The sequence below is a fragment of the Triticum aestivum genome, chromosome 2D, assembly GCF_018294505.1.
Source record: "Triticum aestivum cultivar Chinese Spring chromosome 2D, IWGSC CS RefSeq v2.1, whole genome shotgun sequence".
Classification (NCBI taxonomy): Eukaryota; Viridiplantae; Streptophyta; class Magnoliopsida; order Poales; family Poaceae; genus Triticum; species Triticum aestivum.
Window position 1 is genome coordinate 571,337,444 of NC_057799.1, and position 20,566 is coordinate 571,358,009.

The 20,566-nt window shown below is 44.8% G+C and overlaps 1 pseudogene; it reads left to right on the forward strand.

The window, feature by feature from the left end:
* The first annotated feature begins 2,774 nt into the window (after positions 1-2,774).
* Positions 2,775-9,876, forward strand: LOC123050054 (desmethyl-deoxy-podophyllotoxin synthase-like; annotated as a pseudogene).
* The last annotated feature ends 10,690 nt before the right edge of the window (positions 9,877-20,566 follow it).

Below are 20,566 nucleotides of genomic sequence, written 5' to 3' on the forward strand. Positions count from 1 at the left end.
AATGCTTGAGATCCTGATAATTTCAAATTCGATAATGACTTCTCAACCTTGATGAACATGTTTATATACCTAATGTTTAGGTGCAACAAAAATGTACCAAATTAAACCTTGCAAGTCATACGTCAGCTATAACAGTAATCATTTTAAGTGCACCTATGCAAATTCCCCTTTATCAACCGGAGCAACCAGATAACAAAACATATAAAAATAAGAAGATGTGCGTTATTATCTACTCCCTCTGTTCCTAACTATAAGTTTTTTTGAGATTCGACTACAAACTATATACGGATGTATATAGACACATTTTAAAGTGTAGATTCACTCATTTTGCTTCGCATGTAGTTCATAGTGGAATCTCTAAAGAGACTTATATTTAGGAACGGAGAGAGTAATTCATTGAGAGGAATTATATGGCATGTGACTACAGTATAGACACAAAAGCAGAAAAAAGAATAGAATACCTTAGTGAACTGGCGTTTTGTGCTAGGATCTTTGAAGCTCGGCAAGGATCAATGGCAAGGGTGGGGGATCGATCACTGGTGACTAAAAATAGCCCCTAGACCTTTAAAAAAATATTTTGAAACACATGAGAGATACCCCTGAACAAAAATAAAATAAACACTGCTGAACAAAAATAAAATAAAATAAATTTCAGGATAATAACTTTTTCTTTTATTGTGAAACTACCAGATGACATCTTACTAAAGGCCATGACCACGCGAGAAGTAAAGTTTTAGGAATTACCCGAGCTCTGGTTTGAAGATTAGAAATAACGTGTTGTTTAGCATACTAAGTACAATAATTCGATTGTGCTGAAATAATTCTCAAGTAAGAAAAGTACAATAATTCTGTTGTGGTGAAATTAATAATAATGAAATATTGTGCAATTAGGAGGAGATGGCGTAGATAACAACAATTTGACAGTGTACATTTTCCAGTTTGATTACGTAGGAAAATATCCCTTTGAGCTCTTTGAACTGCCTCTAGAGAAAAAATCAAGCTTAGTTGGTGTGCTTAACTTTCAGGTTAGTGTTGTTATTACAAATAAGGCAACTACTTAAGTAGGATACTCTTTGACTTTTCCACTATATATAGCCAAATTAATAACAGAATAGTCTTTGCATGAAGCAGAAGTATAGAACTCCTTAATACAATGGATTCGATAAATCATATTTATTTACTATGCTCCCACTTACAAGATCTACCCCGTAGAAGATTGCTTGCTGTTGAAAGCACCGAACATAGACATGCTTGCCACAGCAGCCGGAAGGTTAGCTTAGAGAAGCTTCCCTCAAGCAGTTTGCGCCATGCAAGAGAAAAAAATTGAAACACGATGGATAGCGTATGACAGTAATTTGTTGGACGACATCACATGCCAATACGTCATAAGAAAGTAGTTCGGATCCGGTCGAGTACTTTTCGGCCGGCCGTACCAGCAAAACCTCTGATCAATTAGTACATCGGCTGCATGACAAGAACAGAAAGCGAGCTAGGTAATCCAGCGATCGAGACGTAGACACCACACGGTGTTACACATCGACCATCTAGCTTGGCATCAGCTTCCTACTTGCTCGACGAGACCAGCCGCAACGTCTCATATCCGTGATGTCTGTATTTGCAAGAAACAGAGTAATATCATACCTCGTGTAGTGCCTGTCTGCGGCGGCTTCAACTAGAAGAGCTGACGCTTATTTCACCTGGAATACACGGACATTGTGTAAATTGTTAAGAGGAAGGAAGCTTTTATTTCAAAAAGGGGATGAAGAGGTTCAGTAAATGGCACCTTGATTTCTTAGCACTGATGGAACTCGTCTAAGCTTATTGGCGTGAAACTTGAATCCCACTGAGATTTCAGGGCATGATCAAACCTGTGATGATTAATTCACATGGCCACAGAGAAAGGAGAGCAAAGTTCAACAATGTAAGTCCGAGATGAATGAACCCGCCGCCGCCGCCGTATAGATGGCCAAGAGCCCACGACAGCATTGACTGCCCCTCCGGCACCACCATCAACCGACCGTCTCCGCCCGAGCTAGCCAGCTGATCATCCTTGATCGCCACGTCCGTACGTGGAGCTCGACGCGTTGCTCAGCCGTCCGCGCCCTCCCTTCACCATCGGCTGTTTGCCCACCCATGGCCTCGTATTGAGGACACCTCCTGATGTTTATCCTTCCTTCGCCTCTGGCTGTTTGTCCATCAATGGCTTGCGTTGTTATCCGGCCCTCAAGTGTTAGCCATCTGTTTGCTTTCTTTTCCATCTCTGCCCGTTGATTATCGCAGTTGTGTATATAAGTTAATGGAAATTGATGTAAAAGATCGATGTGAGACTATTAGTTAGACTGCATATCCTTAAATTCTGCACAAGTAAGAGATAGCTCAGTTGGTAGCTCATTCATGGTTCTGAGAGGAGGTCCTGAGTTTGATTCCTGCACAATGCGATTAATTCTTTTTTGCTTCAACAAGCCCATGCATGGCGGCCCATGAGTAATCCTGAGGCCCAGGAGATGTACGGGACTGGTTGTTTTCTGTTTCCGGTGAAAAACACAAAAACAGATATTTAGTACCAACTTGGGTAGTAACAAACATATAAAAAATAATAACATGGGTGAACGGATGAAAAAAATGGAGGAAACGCATATTGCTTTTATTAGTAGGTAATAGAAGTACAAGGGGTTTTGGCTCTGTTTCAAGCGACGCCATTATTGTAAGCGTGGGTGAAAGCGATGCATTATGCTAATGCATACGGCGCGTCAGTGTCACTCTGAACTCAAAGCATGGAGTCGTTGCAGCTCTACCAGCTCCTCCTCCCTCTCCTGGCCATTGTTGTCCCTCTCCTATGCCTCAACCGCGCGGTGCGCCGGCGCCGGCACCACGAGGGCGCCCACCTGCTGCCTCCGTCTCTGTGGGCACTCCCGGTCATCGGCCACCTACACCACCTTGTGGGTGACCTGCCGCACCGCGCCATGCGCGACCTGGCGCGACGCCACGGCCCGCTCCTGCTGCTCCGCCTCGGCGGCCTCCCCGTCGTGGTTGCCTCCTCCGCGGACGCCGCGCGCGAGGTCATGGTGGCGCGCGACGTCGACTTTGCCACGCGCCCCATCAGCCGCATGATCCGCCTGTGCATCCCCGAGGGAGCAGAGGGGATCGTCTTCGCGCGAGTAAATAGCGTAAAACTATTAGTTTACAGGCTTTGGTTTCAAAAAACTACCACTTTTTAAATTTTCTCAGATAGCTACCGAACGCGCGGTCCGCTGTTTCAAAAAACCCAAACCTGCGGTGACTAGCGTTTTAACCGTTTTCCTGACGGACTGGGCCCATCTGTCAGCCCACGTGGCCACGCGCGCTCACGGCGCGGCCGTTAACAGCCGTTAGCTGACCTGGGTCCGGTCGGAACCAAAGTGGGCGGTCGGCCACACACTCTCTCACTCCCCCTCCTCTCCCCCGCGGTGACCTAGGTGGGCGATGGCGGCGGCGCAGCCAAATGTCGTCGGCGGCGAGCTATTGAGGCAAGGCGGCACCGGCTAGGAGGGCGGTGGACACTCAGAGGTGGACAAATGGCTAGGCAGCTCGAGCTTCCCGCCACAGCGGTCGCAGCAGCCATCACCGCCCGCAGCTCATGTGGATCCGGCGAGCTCAGATCCGGAAGTCCGCGCGGCTAGGGCAGTGGCGAAGCGCATCCACACTGATCCAGCAGGCGGCCACCATTGGGCGTCGTCCTTTGGTGGAGTGAGGTAAGCACTGGTCAATGTTTCTGAGTCCTTTAGTTAAAATTTCCGTGTGCTTTAGTTCAAATTAGAACTAGGGTTAGTAATTGTTTGTTCTTGGCATGCTACTGTATTTTATTGGTTAAGTCAGTGTAGAAGAAAGTGCATTTGGTTAGTTCATTTGGTCAGTGCATAGATGTTCTTGATATCTGAAGAAAGTTCAGTAATGTTCATTGACTTAAAAAATAATTGTTTGTCAATTTAATCCTACAGCTTAGATGATGAGATTTGGGACTTGAGGCTACATTTTTAAGGAATAGATAATATGGAGAAAAAGTATTCAGTTTCCTCAGATATCAGTTATCTGACCATATTAGCATTGGTTGAGTTGGAGGGCTATGGCATGGATGCATTTCTGACTTATGTAAAGGAAGAGGGAAAGGGGCTGGAGGGTGTGGAGGCCCTGGATACTGAGGAGGCATTAGAGGAAATGCTTGACTTATTTGTTGATAAGAAGGTACTGAACATCAGTGTCAGAAAAGCTACTGATCCAAGCCCAGCTGATGAGGAACAGATCCCCATTGATCATGTTGGTGAACCTGTTGTTTACAGAGTTTCACAAGAAGGTGTTCTGTACCCTGCCTCTAATGCTAGCTTGCCATCTTTAACCCCTGATGAGCCCTACATGAACACACAACAAAGCAGCAATTTGAACAAGGGGAAAACAGTTGTGGAAGAAGAAGATGTAGAAGAAGAAGCAGATGAAGAAGAAGAAGATGTACCAGAGGAAGAAGGTGAAGTTGAAGATGACAAATCATCTTCAGATTTTGAGTTCTTTAGGGGTGATTACAGAGGGGAGAAAATTTCTTACAAAGCTTGGTGTAGAGGTGAAGATGAGGCTGGCACTGATACTGCAGAGCACTATTGTGCAGCTAACTCAGAACCTTCTGAGTTTTGGGAGGAAGAACCAATAGTTTTTGAAGATGAAGAAGTAGTGGATCCTGCTGCTGTAACTACAAAAGCAGCCAAAAAGCTTAAGCCAGTTAGAAAACCTGACCCAACTAGCAAGTCTCACAGTGAGCCTGAGCACAACAAGTTTGAAGACTATGTTTCTGCTTTCTTCAAGAAACCCATGTATTGTGAAACATATAAGCACATAATATTCCCTGTGCCAGGTCCTGACCATTGGCCTCATACACCTGGTGATGATATTTCTCCCCCTATTTTTAGAGAAAAGAAAGGTAAAAAACAAACTGCCAGGAGGAAAGGCATGTTTGAGGTGCCAGCTAAAAAGGATACTTCTAGGATTGGTACAGTGACATGCAGCAACTGCAAGAAGCAAGGGCACATGATCAACAATTGTGGTGTCCCTTTGAAACCTAAGTTTCAGATGAGGCTGAACAAGCACCAGGTATGTCCATTCATTCCATTGTTACATTCATTGCATTGTTACATTCATTTCATTGTTACATTCATTTCATTTGTAGGAAAATAGTTCTAACTAATATTGTTGTGTAGGAAAATAGAGCAAACTACTCTGAGGCTGGTTCTTCAATGGCTGCAACTGCACAAAGGCCATCAAGGGTACCTGCTGCCTCTGCACCTGCACCAACTCCTCCTCCAATAACAAGTGTGTCAACACAGACAGCTTCTAGGTCAAGGAAAAGGGCAGCTCCAGCTACAACAGCAGTACCACCACCTCTCAAGAAGAGCAGGCCCAACACCTCTTCTTCAACACTAGTACCACCTCCCAAGAAGAAGAACACAACTATTTCTGGCAATGGATCAAGGTCTTCTCCAGCAAAGAACACAAGGTCATCAAGGTCTTCTCCAGCAAAGAACACCAGGTCAGCTGCTGCCAATAGAGCTGGCAATGGATCTTTCATTGCTCCTAGACAATCTGCTACAAGTGCTGTGCAGGATGGGTCAAAGAGGGTCAGGAAGCCATCTGGGAGGCTGAAAGATTACTTTTATGCAAGTGGTAACTAGCTGAAGTGGTTGAACTCCTCTGTTATCCTAAGTTATGTATGCAAGTGCACTGTTTGATTTGGTTTGTCATAACACTGCCTCACTAAGTACTTGATACTGCACTGTTTGATTTGGTTTGTAATATGGTACTTTATGTGGATTCTGCACTTGTCTGCAACTTCAATTCATCTGCAACTTTTATCTATATGTGGATTCAACACTTGATAAATTGATGGTGCTGCTGACCAAGTGCATTATAAGATACTGAGATATGCATAACTGACCAAATGCATACATTTATTCAGAAACATCCAAATGTTACATAGATAGAAAGATAGTCTCATAGATTACATCCAAATCTCACAAATACTACCAAAACTATCTCTCAAATTGACTTACAGATAGCGAGAAAGATAGATTACATCCAAATCTCACAAATATCAGTCATAGCGCTCAAAGAAACGGACCCGCTTGGCCCTAGTTGCTGGATGAGGAGCCATGACTGCCCTCATCCTTGCCCACCTAATGATCTCCATGAATGACCTTCCCCTGCCGCCAGTGAAAACCAGCTCTAGTTCTTCATCATTGCACTTCTCCAGTACCTTGTCGGAGAGTCGGCGGTTGAACTCCTCTTGCTGCTCATCATGGGCCGCCTCTAGTGCCCTCTGCCTGCACCTCCTCCTCCTCCTCTGTGCTGCTGCTGCTGCTGTCCTAACCTCCACAGCCTCCCCCTCTTCCTCTGTGACATCTCCCATGTCAGGATCCATCTGTAGGTTTCTTTTGGGTGGCGGCTGGTGGAGTAACTGGGAAAGGGTGGGGGTGGGGAGGGGTTTATATTGACAGATGGATGGGGTTGGGTTTAGTAGGCCTAGGGTTGCATTTGGTCAAAGACTAGTGGGCCACTAAGCCCAATTACCCACAGAAATAATATTAGTAGGCTAACAAATAACATATAAAAGATATAAGATCAAGTTGAACACTTAATAGCATACATTCTACATTTCCACAACTTAGTAGCATAAGAGATCCATTTCCACTACTTAATAGCATAGGAGATCCATTACAACACTTAATACCATAGGTGATCCATTACAACTTAACAACATAGGAAATGAGGTTCTTGCACTAGGTTAAACTTCACATTCCCCCAAAATGTACACCCATAATCACTTGCAGTCATGCCAGGCCACATCCTTATATAAAGGCCTTTGGATGTACTTACTTCACCAAGATCAAGCTTCAAGACTCAAGGATGGCCTTGATTTGCTCTAACTTCTCCTTGCTGCCATACCCTTCTTTCAGCAGCTCAGCAACAACAAGCTCAAGCTTTGCCTTCTCCTTCTTAAGAACATCTCTGTCAACTTCAACAGCCTTCATAGCCTTCCTGGTGTTCTTGATGATATCAGCTTGGCTCTGCAAAATGCACCTCTGCTCTTTTGCAAGTTTGAGCTTTTCCATCTGCACCTCCAACATAGCTTTCTCCTCTAGCTCCTTCATCTTCTTCTCAAGTTCTTCCTCCTCCACTTGTTTCTGGTACACCTTCTTGTCCATCCTACCATCCTGCCAGTCAAACATCTTGGATACATCATCAACAAGCTTGGTGTACTCAATGCAAAGCTTGTCATTTTCAGTCCTAAGCTTGGCCAACTCCCTTTCATGTTCACTCTTAAGCCTGGCCAACTCCTTCTCAAACTTCTACTTGTCCTGTACCCTTCCAAAGTTCTGCTCATGGAACATCTCCCATAGCTTGCACAGACATCTCTGAAGAACAGTTGGCCAAGGCCCATCAACCCACTCTACAACACCACAATTCACACCATTTTCCTGCATTTATAAATGTGATAAGTTATTACAAAAGGACTAGGAGCTTATTTCAGTTCCATGATTAACTTGTATAGACTTCATAATTTCTAACAATGAATAACATAAATGAGATATGATAAGTTATTACATATGTGACTGTCATATCAAACAAAGTGCTGCATCATATCAAACATCAGTGAACATACATAGCAGAAATGTTTATTGGCATCTAACCTGGACTGGGCAGCCATAGAAACGCCTTCCTGTTACAGGCCCTTCAAAAGCAACACGCTTAATAGGCCTCAGTTGGTGCAGAATGCACTTGGGATGAGCAAGCTCAAGTTAGCCACAGAAAAGGGGCTCCACAGTGGTGTCTGGTTCCTCCTGCAACCATAATAACCAACAAACACTAGTTTCAATCTCCACTCAATACCAGAATCAACAAGCACTGTTCTTTAAACCTGATCACTAAAAAATCTCCAAATCAGCATGAACCCTAACACTGTACATAGATGAACCCTAGGTTACCTCAATCCTACAATCAAACCCCACCCTCACTAATCAAGAACAGTATCACACACACAACAACAACACTACACTCAGCAACATCCATGGCTGTAGCCTAGGGCTACTAGCACCTAACCCTAACCCTAACCCTAACCCTAGGTGGCAAAGAACTTACCATAAGTCCCATGTCCATGCTGACAACCTCGCACTCCTCCTCCGAGCTGGTTTCCTCGTCGTTCCAGGAAGGCATTGCGGCAAGGAGGTCGACGGCCACCGGCCTCGAAGACGGCGAGCGGCGGCGAGCTCGTACTGGAGCAGGGGAGTGAGAGCAGGGGAGTGAGCGAGCGAGCACGAGAGAGTGTGCGAGCGGGTGCGCCCGACCGACCGAGCGGGTATATTTACCCCAGTTCCGACCGGGCCCGTCGGCTAACGGCCGTTAACGGCCGCGCCGTGAGCGCGCGTGGCCACGTGGGCTGATAGATGGGCCTGGTCCGTGAGGAAACGGGTTAAATCGCTAGTCACCGCGGGTTTGGGTTTTTTGAAACAGCGGACCGCGCGTTCGATAGCTTTCTGAGAAAATTTAAAAAGTGGTATTTTTTGGAACATAGCCTGTAAACTAGTAGTTTTATGCTATTTATTCTCTTCGCGCCGTATGGCGACAAGTGGCGGCAGATCCGCAAGATCTGCACCGTCAAGCTGCTGAGCGCCCGGCGCGTCCAGTCCTTCCGGCCCGTGCGCGAGGAGGAGGCCGGCCGGCTGCTCCAGGCGGTTGCGGCGGCTGCCGCGTCGTCTACTCCGGTGAACCTCAGCCAGCGGCTGTCGGCGTACGCGGCCGACTCGGCGGTGCGCGCCATCATCGGGAGCAGGTTCAAGGACCGGGATAAGTTCCTGGTGATGCTGGAGCGCGGGATCAGGCTGTTCGCCAGGATGAGCTTGCCGGACCTCTACCCGTCGTCGCGCCTCGCCATGCTCGTCAGCCGGATGCCGGGCCGGATGAAGCGGCCGGCACCAGGAAGATGGTGCCGCGTTCATGGACGCCGTCGTCCAGGAGCACCAGGAGAACAGAGCAGCCGATGACGACAAGGAGGACTTGCTCGACGTGCTCCTGAGGATCCAGCGGGAAGGCCACCTGCAGTTCCCCATGTCCATTGACAACATCAAGTCCGCCGTCGGAGTACGTAATGAAGCACCTCACTCACGGAATCCACGCATCTTCTTCCATCAGTCCATGAAATAAAAGTCGTTATCATGCATGTATCGTGCCATAATCCTACAGGACATGTTCGCCGGGGGCAGTGACACGTCGGCAACCACGCTGATCTGGACCATGGCCGAGCTCTTCAAGAACCCCAGGGTGATGCGGAAGGCGCAAGACGAGGTCCGGCGAGCCCTCGCCGGACAACCCAACGTGACAGAGGACTCCCTAGGCGGCCTCAACTACATGCGCCTGGTGATCAAGGAGGTGCTCCGGCTGCACCCTCCGGCGCCGCCGCTGCTGCCGCGGGAGTGCATGAACGACTGTCGGGTCTTGGGCTTCGACGTGCCCAAGGGTACCATGGTGCTCGTCAACGCCTGGGCCAGCAGGGACCCCGCCCACTGGGACGCCCCTGAGGAGTTAATACCGGAGAGGTTCGAGCGCGGCGAGGTCGACTTCAAGGGGGCGGACATGGAGTACACGCCGTTCGGAGCGGGCCGGCGGATGTGCCCCGGGATGTCGTTCGGCTTGGCCAACGTGGAGCTCGCGCTCGCCGGGCTGCTGTACCATTTCGACTGGGAGCTGCCCGGCGGGGCGGAGGCCGAGGAGCTCGACATGACGGAGATGGGAGTCACCGTGCGGCTGCGCCGTGACCTTCTACTTGTTCCGGTGGTCCGAGTGCCCTTGCCACTAGACTAGTAGCTAACCAGGTTCTGCTAATCACATATGGTATTCCCTCTCATAATGTAAGACATTTCTTTTGATATTAGTATAGTGTCAAAAAACCGTTTTCATGAAGGGGTGTATTATAGTAGCAAGTCAGGACATGGCGTGATTTTTTTATTTTATTTGTGAACATGCTCCTATTTCACAATTTATTTTAAGACAACCGTTAGTCGACTTTTTTAGATAGCCAAAAGCCAGGAAACAAATGTACATGTGTGTGAGCGCCAACTAAAAAAAGACGTGCAAGCGAACTAACCGGGCGTTCGAGCGACCAAGGTGACGAGTTGGTCGACCGTCGACTCAGAAACTGCTATTGAGCCATGCTTCGATAACTGAGGGTCATTCCTTGGAGAAAATGCGCGAACCTCCTGCTATTCAAATTGGATCTCAAAGGGCATAGGCTCACCATGAGACGTACGTTGGACAAGCGAAAAGTGATGACTGGACTAGACTACGGAGTGCCCTCCTGCTGGTGCTACCGGACACCGTGTCGTGGCGGCTCATTCCGATGACGGAGTTTTCGGTGAGCACGGCGTACCATGCTTTATGCCAGTCACCTATCACTCCTTGGCTTTTACCACTGTGGAAAGCACCCCTTACCCCTCAAGATTAAGATCTTTGTGTGGCAACTACTACGGAACCACCTCCCTTCGAGGACTGAGGTTCTTAAGCGGCATGGCTTCGGGTGATGGCTTGTCCCCCCTGTGCACGGTACCGGGGTCTAGGACCCATATCCTATTCTCCTGTATGGCGGCGGGGGTTCTATGGACGTTCGTCCGTGAGGCGCCGGGGCCCGAATGAGAGGCCCTGAACCTCGCGGAGTTCCTCCAGCATAGGGCTACGCAACATACGCAACACGCCGGTTATTCTGGCTTATCTTTGTGGCGTTGGCTTGGACACTTTGAACGATGCGTAATAAAATGGCCATAGAGAAGTTCTTTCCGAGGAAGGCATCTGACTCCTTCAAACTCCTTGCTTTTCTGCAGCACTGACACCCACTTTTGAGGCAGCGTGATCATGACCGGCTTGGCCTCATGATGGATGCACTTCTGGCTACAACGCATTGACTGTCTTAATCGTAGTGCCGCTTGGCGGCTGCCACTAGGTGGCTTTTTTGTTCCTATTTCTTTCATGTTTTCTTGGGCATGTCTGTGATGTTGCCCCAGCCATCGTAACTTTACTATCAGGATGCTGGTTGTATGGACCGTTGCTTTATTTATAAAGCGGGGTGAAATCCTATTTCGAGAGCCTCACCGTCAGACAAGGAAAACTTTATATGTTACATATCTTTCCAATTATTCTATGTGTGCGAATCTCCATGAAATGAAAGTGAATGAATGTAATCATGAAACAAATGGGAGAAGTATCAATCCTTCTTGGAAACGGTGGCATCATCTCTTGGGCCACATTTTGAGGGGGGAATGGAACGAATGATCATAGTAGAAATACTTTATCTGCTAGATTTCTCTGACGTAGAAATTGCATTGTCTATATCAAGGGACGTGGAAACAACTAAGAATTGAGCAGTAAGAGAGATAGGGGTCCTTGAACTTATTCATACTAACATATGCGGACCTTTTAATGTAAAGTCTGTGGATAGTTTTGATCCTTCCATCACCTTCACCGATGATTTCTCTTGCTATGGCTACATTTATCCTATAGTGATCGATCTGAAGTTTTGGAAAATTTGAAGATCTATAAAGTTGAGATTGAAAATCAGCTCAACCAAAAGATCAAAGTAGTACAATTTTATCACCGGGAGAATATTAGGCATGCTCCTTACTCGCAAATTCCTTATCCATTCGCCATATATCTTACTGAAAATGGAATTGCTACCCAATATTTAATTCCTGGTGAACTTGAGCAAAATGGGGAGCATTGCAATTGCACCCTTATGGACATGGCGCGGAGCATGCTTATTTATGCAAGTTTATGAGTAAGTCTTAATATGGACGGAGGCATTGAAAACAATTGTGCACGTCCTGAATCTTGATCCATCTAAGTCAGCATCAAGCACACCTTATGAGATGTGGACGGGAAAGAAACCGAGCAGGAATTAGTTGCATGTGCGGGGCTACCTTGCTAAAGCTAAAGTATTCGATCAAAAATTAAGAAGTTGGACCCAGAGACAGTTGGTTGTTTTTTCATTGGGTACCATCTTATAGGAAAAATATACCATTTTTATTGCCCAGGTCATACCATCACCACCACCTCTGCTAGACACCGGACGCCGACCACAACCTCTGCGGAGGCACCTTTGCCGTTGCTCACCTCGCTGTTGCTGCCATGGATCTGGAGATCGGGGGAGAGGGGCGCCACTTCTTCTGATCTACCTTTCCTGATCCCGGCCTCCCATCTACCTTGCCTGATCCCGGTCGCCGAGGCATGACATCATCGACCCAACGCTGGTGGCATGCTCGCAGCCGCTTCCCCTCCTCCAGATGGGAGAGGAAACGAGAGAGAGAGAGAGAGAGAGAGAGAGAGAGAGAGGGATGTCGCATGCTGGGCTGCCTTCATGGTGAAGATAAGGAAAGAATTCGCCATGGGGAGGTGTTATCTAGGGTAGATACATGCGACTATAAAATCCATGACGTGGCATAGGCGAGGAGGCGCCCTTCTACCGATGCTTTATTGTGTTTGATTCCTTCTATTGCATTTCAGCAAGTCATCTCAAGTTATCCAGAGTCAAGAATGTTTCTGTTTAAAGGCAAACTAGGAATGAAGTAAGTGAAACACCAAAACAACTTTGATGTTGTTGTAACTGAGATTTTTTCCGCCATGTTATAATAATAATAATTATGTTCAGATTTATTGCGCTTGAGAAAGCCATGATTCATCATTGGTCCGTCATGTGCCAAGAGTGTGATCTGAGTATTTGTTTGCTCAGTGGATGCTCAGATTTACTATTCTTTCCCTCAACTTTCTTTTGCAGGCTAGCAATTTCCTTTACTCGCATCTTTATTGAGTTAAAAATTCCTGTTGCAACTCAATATCGAGATTATAGCTTTTTTAATATCTATTTGTTTCAGTTCTACGTTCACAATTGCAACTTGCAACATAGTGTAAGTTTTCCTGAAGCGATTTGTAGTAAAATGATTCCTATCATTGGTGGCAGTATCTGTCTGATAAAAGTACCAAATAATTAACAAGGTCCATTCTCTCTATGCAAGAAAAAAAACAAGGTTCATTATCTCTTTAGGCATTTGTTTGCCTACCATTAATGTTTCATTTTATCAGTATTTAAGGGCCCTAATTTCCCACATGGTTCTAAGCAAGTACTCTTCAAATGGAATATGAGGCTTTGCATTATCTATATAGAGAACGATATGATTAACCAGGTAGGAGATTGGATACAAGAATATAGAACATATGTAATCATTCCTTTGTAAATTGTTGGCTTTTGTTGATTGTTCTTTAGTTTGCAAACACGTTTGGTATTATAGGGAACCAAGGCATTTTTGTTTGGTAGGGATATGCAACAAACTTGGAGAGAAGGTTCAGTATCGGAGACAAAAGCTGATATTTCTGAAGGTATATGGTCTACTGAACTTTGAACTTCGGCTTATCAAAATACCAACGTCAGCCAAATGCTTTCTTGAACAATAGTTCTTGAACAACCACATGTATAGAAGGAACATCGTCTTCCCTTTTTATGGGTATTGTCGGTGTCAAAACCGGCAGACCTCGGGGTAGGGGGTCCCGAGCTGTGGATCTTGGATCAAGGTTAAGAGGAACAAAGGAGGCAATGTTTACCCAGGTTTGGACCCTCTTGATGGAGGTAATACCCTACGTCCTGCTCTTGTTTATATTGATGAAGATGTATCGAGTACAGAGTTGATCTACCTCGAGATCGTAATGTGTGGTCTAACTCTAGGACTAGGTTAATGATTTGCATTGATGTCCCCTCTACGTGCTAAACCCTATGGCTTATATACACGCCAGGGAGGGTATCTAGGGTTACAAGGTCGGTGGCTAGGAGCTAGGCGGCGGTAGAGATCTTGGAGTATATCTCAAGTCTTCGAGGGAGGCAGTCCTGATCACGCCTCCTATGCACGACCTCTGGAGTCCATCTTGATCACAAAATGGAGGTTCGTCAGCCCAACCCGAGGAGAATGGGCCAACTGGGTTAGTACCCTCTTATCCAGGACACTGTCAGTAGCCCCCGAGCTGGTATTCTATGTCGAGGACAATTTTCCTGACGATAACAACCTCAGATCTGGAGTCCTTGGCTCGACAGACGAGTTCCTCCTTGTTATTTTCGAACCACTCCTTCAAAGGAGCGACACCAGCCAAAGCTCGACCAAACCCATTCCCTTTGCCCAAAGAGATTGGGTATCTAAGCCTTGAATGCCAAGCACCTTGGTGTGAACGGTTCCACTTAGTCTGACAACTTTATCGAAACGACTCACCACACAACAGGTCGAGCAATTATTGCTCTCCTCAAATTGCAGTCCGAAGCAAACTTTTTACTGGCACATCCCTTTGAGGCAAAGATCGCGAATGTTTTATCAGGGATATCATCAAGATTTTGTTTCCCCCCATATGCTCAACATCTTTGATAGTAGTGGTGAGTTTATCGGTGCAGCGAGGGGGACTCTTGGCCTTTCACAGGCCTATAAGAGCAAAAGGGAGGACAACGCAACTGACCACGATCCCATTCTCCCCATCTAATGCTTCGTCTAGCTCTAGCGCCCAGATCCGATCCCGCATCCTTTTTCTCTAGCGAGTCCATCCTCCCTCGCCAGCCATAGCCGAGACCCTTTAGCGGCACTGGGCTGGTTCCATCATAACAGACGGCACCATCCAAGTGCTGCGCAATGCGGGGTATCTAACCACCAATGTCGCCGCCCGTGCTCCTGCCGCTGGCCAGCAAGTGCCCGCTCCCAATGCTGGGGAGAGGGTAGTCTTTGTTCCCCATCTAATCTAAGGGCTGGTGTTCTCGCTGCACCCTTTTGTGCGCAGGGTCATGTACTACTATGGGTTTGATTTTCATCACCTGGCCCAGAACTCCATCCTCCATCTAGCCGCCTTCATCACGGTCTGCGAGGCCTTCCTTCGCTGCGGGCCACACTTTGGCCTGTGGCTGAAGAATGATACGTCTCCGTCATATCTACTTTTCCAAACTCTTTTGCCCTTGTTTTGGACTCTAACTTGCATGATTTAAATGGAACTAACCCGGACTGACGCTGTTTTCAGCAGAATTGCCATGGTGTTATTTTTGTGCAGAAATAAAAGTTCTCGAAATGACCTGAAACTTCACGGATATGATTTTTGGAATTAATAAAAAATATTGGCAAAAGAATCAAGTGAAGGGGCCCACACCCTGGCCACAAGGGTGGGGGGCGCGCCACCCGTCCTTGTGGCCCCCCTGGACCTCCACTGACCTCAACTCCAATTCCATATATTCACGTTCGGGGAGAAAAAAATCAGAAGAAGGATTCGTCGCGTTTTACGATATGGAGCCGCCGCCAAGCCCTGTTCTTCCTCGGGAGGGCAGATATGGAGTCCGTTCGGGGCTCCGGAGAGGGGAAACCGTCGCCATCGTCATCATCGACCATCCTCCATCACCAATTTCATGATGCTCACCGCCGTGTGTGAGTAATCTCATCGTAGGCTTGCTGGACGGTGATGGGTTGGATGACATTTAACATGTAATCGAGTTAGTTTTGTTAGGGTTTGATCCCTAGTATCCACAGTGTTCTAAGATTGATGTTGCTATGACTTTGCTATGCCTAATGCTTGTCACTAGGGCTCGAGTGCGATGATTTCATATCTGAACCTATTATGTTTTCTCGAATATATTTGTGTTCTTGATCCTATCTTGCAAGTTATAGTCACCTACTACGTGTTATGATTCGGCAACCCCGGAGTGACAATAGTCGGGACCACTCCCGGTGATGACCGTAGTTTGAGGAGTTCATGTATTCACTAAGTGCTAATGCTTTGGTCTGGTACTCTATTAATAGGAGGCCTTAATATCCCTTAGTTTCCAATAGGACCCCGCTACCACGGGAGGGTAGGACAAAAGATGTCATGCAAGTTCTTTTCCATAAGCACGTATGACTATATATGGAATACATGCATGCCTACATTATATTGATGACTTGGTGCTAGGTCTGTGTCAGCCTATGTTATAACTGTTGCATGATGAATGCCATCCAACATAATTATCCATCATTGATCCATTGCCTACGAGCTCATTCATATTGACGTTGCTTCATTACTTTTCCGTTGCCACTGTTACGATTGCTACAGAACAGCTACTGTTACTTTTGCCACCGTTACCGCTATTTCTATACTACTTTGCTACTAAATATTTTGCTGCAGAGATTAAGTCTTTCAGGTGTGGTTGAATTGACAACTCCTCTGCTAATACTTGAGAATATTATTTGGCTCCCCTTGTGTCGAATCAATAAATTTGGGTTGAAAACTCTACCCTCAAAAACCGTTGCGATCCCCTATACTTGTGGGTTATCAAGACCTTTTTCTGGTGCCATTGTCGGGGAGCATAGCTCTATTATCTGAGTCACTTGGGATTTATATCTGTTGATCACTATGAGGAATTTGAAAGATCAAAGAACCAAGATTTTTCCCTCAACTACGAGGGGAGGTAAGGAACTGCCATCTAGCTCTGTACTTGATTCTCCTTCTGTTTTCAGTAAACTTGCGACATCTACACATGCTAATGATTTTGATATGTTGCATGTTATTGATGATGCCACTTCTGTTATGCATGATGCTTATGATGAAACTACTTCTCTACTTGATAATACTGTGCCACTAGGTGAATTTCTTGATGAACAACTTGCTAGGGTTAGAGAGAATGAAATTACTGAAATCATGATATTATTGAAACTGAAGATTATGATTCTTCCCCTAGATTTGAATTGCCTGTTGTACCTGAGGGTTATGTTATGGATGAAGAAACTGCTAGAGACTTCTTTGCTTGCAATGATAGAGAGGATCTTAAGAAATTGTTAGCTAAGCTCAAAGAAAAATCCTTGAATGCTAGAATGAAATATGATCCCGCTTTTGCTACTTCACCTATCTTTGTTACTGATAAGGATTATGAATTCTCTGTCGATCCTGAGTTAATTAATTTGGTTGAATCTGATCCTTTTCATGGTTATGAATCTGAAACTGTTGTGGCACATCTTACTAAATTGAATGATATAGCCATCCTATTTGCCCATGAGGAAAAATTTCGCTATTACTATATTCTCAAATTGTTTTCTTTCTCATTAAAGGGTGATGCTAAGTTATTGTTTAATTCTCTTGCCCCTGGTTGTGTGCGTAGTCCCCAGGATATGCTTTACTACTTCTCTGCAAAATATTTCCCCGCTCATAAGAAACAATCTGCTTTAAAGGAAATATTTAACTTTGTGCAAATTGAAGAAGAGAGTCTCCCACAAGCTTGGGGGAGGCTTCTCCAATTACTTAATGCTTTGCTTGATCACCCTCTTAAGAAAAATGAAATACTTGATATCTTTTATAATGGACTAACCGATGCTTCCAGAGACCACCTGGATAGTTGTGCTATTGTGTTTTCAGGGAAAGGACTGTTGAGCAAGCTGAATTGCTATTGAATAATATATTGAGTAATGATAATGATTGGACACTTCCTGAACCAACTCCTAAGCCAACTCCGAAGAAAAGGGGTATTCTATTTCTCAGTCCTGAAGATATGCAAGAGGCAAAGAAAACTATGAAAGAAAAAGGTATTAAAGCTGAATATGTTAAAAATTTATCGCCTATTGAAGAAATACACATGGCCTTGATAAACCAACACAGGTAGTAGAGGTAAACTCTATCTGTAGATTTCATGAAGGTGATATTCCTCATAATAAGTCTGCTAGTCAATGCTTGGATGAGTTTGATAATTTTATTATTAAACAAGAAAATTTCAATGCTTATGTTTGTAGACAACTGAAACGTAATGCTTACATGCTTGACCACTTGGGTGATTATATGAGTAGAACTGTTAGTGATCTTAAACTTATTAGTAAACATGCTTCCATGGTTACAACTCAAGTAGAACAAGTATTTAAAGCACATGATGATTTGCTTAATGAGTTGAACAGTAAGAATAATGATAGTGGTGTTAGGGTTATGACTAGAGGTGGCAAAATGACTCAGGAGCCTTTGTATCCTAAGGGCCATCCTAAGATAGTTGAGCAAGATTCTTACAGAGTTAATACTGATGCACCTAGTCCTTCTAATAAAAAGAAGAAGAAAACTGATAGGACTTTGCATGCTAGTGAACCTGCTACAGCCACACCTGAGAATCCCAATGATATTTCTATTTCTGATGCTGAGACACAATCTGGTGATGAACATGAACCTAGTGATAATGTTAATAATGATGGTCATGTTGATGCTCAGCCTAGTAATGATAATGATGTAGAGATTGAACCTGCCATTGATCTTGATAACCCACAATCAAAGAATCAACGTTATGATAAAAGAGATTTCGTTGCTAGGAAACATGGTAAAGAAAGAGAACCATGGGTTCAGAAACCCATGCCCTTTCCTCCTAAGCCATCCAAGAAAAAGGATGAGGAGGATTTTGAGTGCTTTGCTGAAATGATTAGACCTATCATTTTGCGTATGCGTTTGACTGATATGGTCAAATGCCTCCTTATGCTAAGTATATGAAAGATATTGTTACTAATAAAAGAAAGATACCGGAAGCTGAAATTTCCACCATGCTTGCTAATTATACTTTTAAGGGTGGAATACCAAAGAAACTTGGAGATCCAGGGGTACCAACTATACCATGCTCCATTAAAAGAAACAATGTTAAAACTGCTTTATATGATCTTGGAGCCGGTGTTAGTGTTATGCCTTTCTCTTTATATCGTAGACTCGAATTGAATAAGTTGACCTACTGAAATCTCTTTGCAAATGGCTGATAAATCAACTGCTATACCCATCGGTATTTGTGAGGATGTGCCTGTTGTGGTTGCAAACGTTACTATCTTAACGGACTTTGGTATCCTTGATATTCCTGAGGACGACAGTATGTCGATCATCCTTGGTAGACCTTTTTGAATACTGCAGGGGCTGTTATTGATTGCAACAAAGGCAATGTCACTTTTCATGTTAATGCTAATGAGCACACGGTACACTTTTCAAAGAAACAACCTCAAGTTCATAGTATCAATTCTATCAGAAAAATTTCAACAATTACTATTGGAAGTTTTGAATTTCCTCTTCCTACCGTCAAAAAGAAATATGATATTCTTATTGTTGGGGTCATACATATCCCCGTTGAGGTAACCTAGTGTTATTCGAAAATTCACCGGTTTCATGTCATTTGGAAGAAGTTTGTTAATAAGACTTGATCAACCTTGTTAATGGATTCCTTTTGATGAGCATGAGCTGGATGAATTTAGAAAGCACAACTCTCTGTACCCACCTTTTAATTTCTGTTAATTAGATTAAATAAAGAAACAATACTATTTTCTGTCTGTTTTCTGAATTATCCTTGCAATAAAAAATGTCCCGAAAATGAAAGTTCTCCAAATGCCCTGAAAATTTAGTATGATTTTTTATAGAATATTTTAGAATTTCTGGCACTGAACACACACCAGGGGGCCTCACCAGCTGGCCACGAGAGTGGAGGGCACGCCCTACCCCCCTGGGCGCGCCCGCTGTTCTTGTGGGCCCCATGTGGCCCCCTCCACTTATTCCAGCACCCATCCACTCCTTCTTCCTCCAGAAAATCACTCCATAGCTCAAACTCGTGTTCTTGCTCATTTTGCTGCCATTTTCAATCTCCTTGCTCAAAACTCCATTCACAAAACTACTTTGGGGGATTGTTCTTTGGTATGTGACTCCTCCAATGGTCCAATTAGTTTTTGTTCTAGTGCTTTATTTATTGCAAAATTTTGCTGTTGCGGTGACCCTATTCATCAGCTTGCATGTCAAATTTATATGGTCCAAAGTAGTTTTGATGCATGGTATAGCTTCTAGTCACTTGTAGGAGTAGTTGCTATCAATTTTGTCAACTTTGGTTCACTCCCATAAGGGGGTATGATATTGAGTTGCCACATGCTTTTCTTGATTATAATGCTATGGTACGATACCAGTTTCTTGAGAGGAATGATTAGTTCCTCCAGTATCGACTAATATTTGACAGACGACGTGTCGTCTATGTTACCCTTCCTGCTCCTGCCTTCTTTAACTTTCAGGCAAATGGGAGATATTTTATAACTAGAGAGGAGGAAAATGAGTATGGGAGGACAGCGGAGGCCGCTCGTCTTCAGGAGGCAGCTCGCCTAGCGGTAGCTGCCGCAACACAGTACGACCCCAACTATGATTTCAGATATCATCTAGGGAAGTGGTGGCCCTAGACCAACTTAGGCCAGAAGCATAAGCTTGGGGGAGTACGTATTTCTCACCGACATTATATTCATTTTCACACATTCATTTCAGTTGTCGGTGTTCATACTTTTTCATTGTATTATCCATGTTAGTTTATTTCTTTTTCCGCTTTCTTCTTGTGTGTTTGAAAAACCTTAAGAAAAAATAAAAAAAATAGTTGTAGTTAGTTTACTTTCTATGCATGCTTAGTGGTAGTACTAAAAAGAAAACCCCAAAAAAAGATTTCTCGTTCTTCTTTTGCTTGTTGGGAGTTTTCCCGTGTAAATAGTTTTTCTCG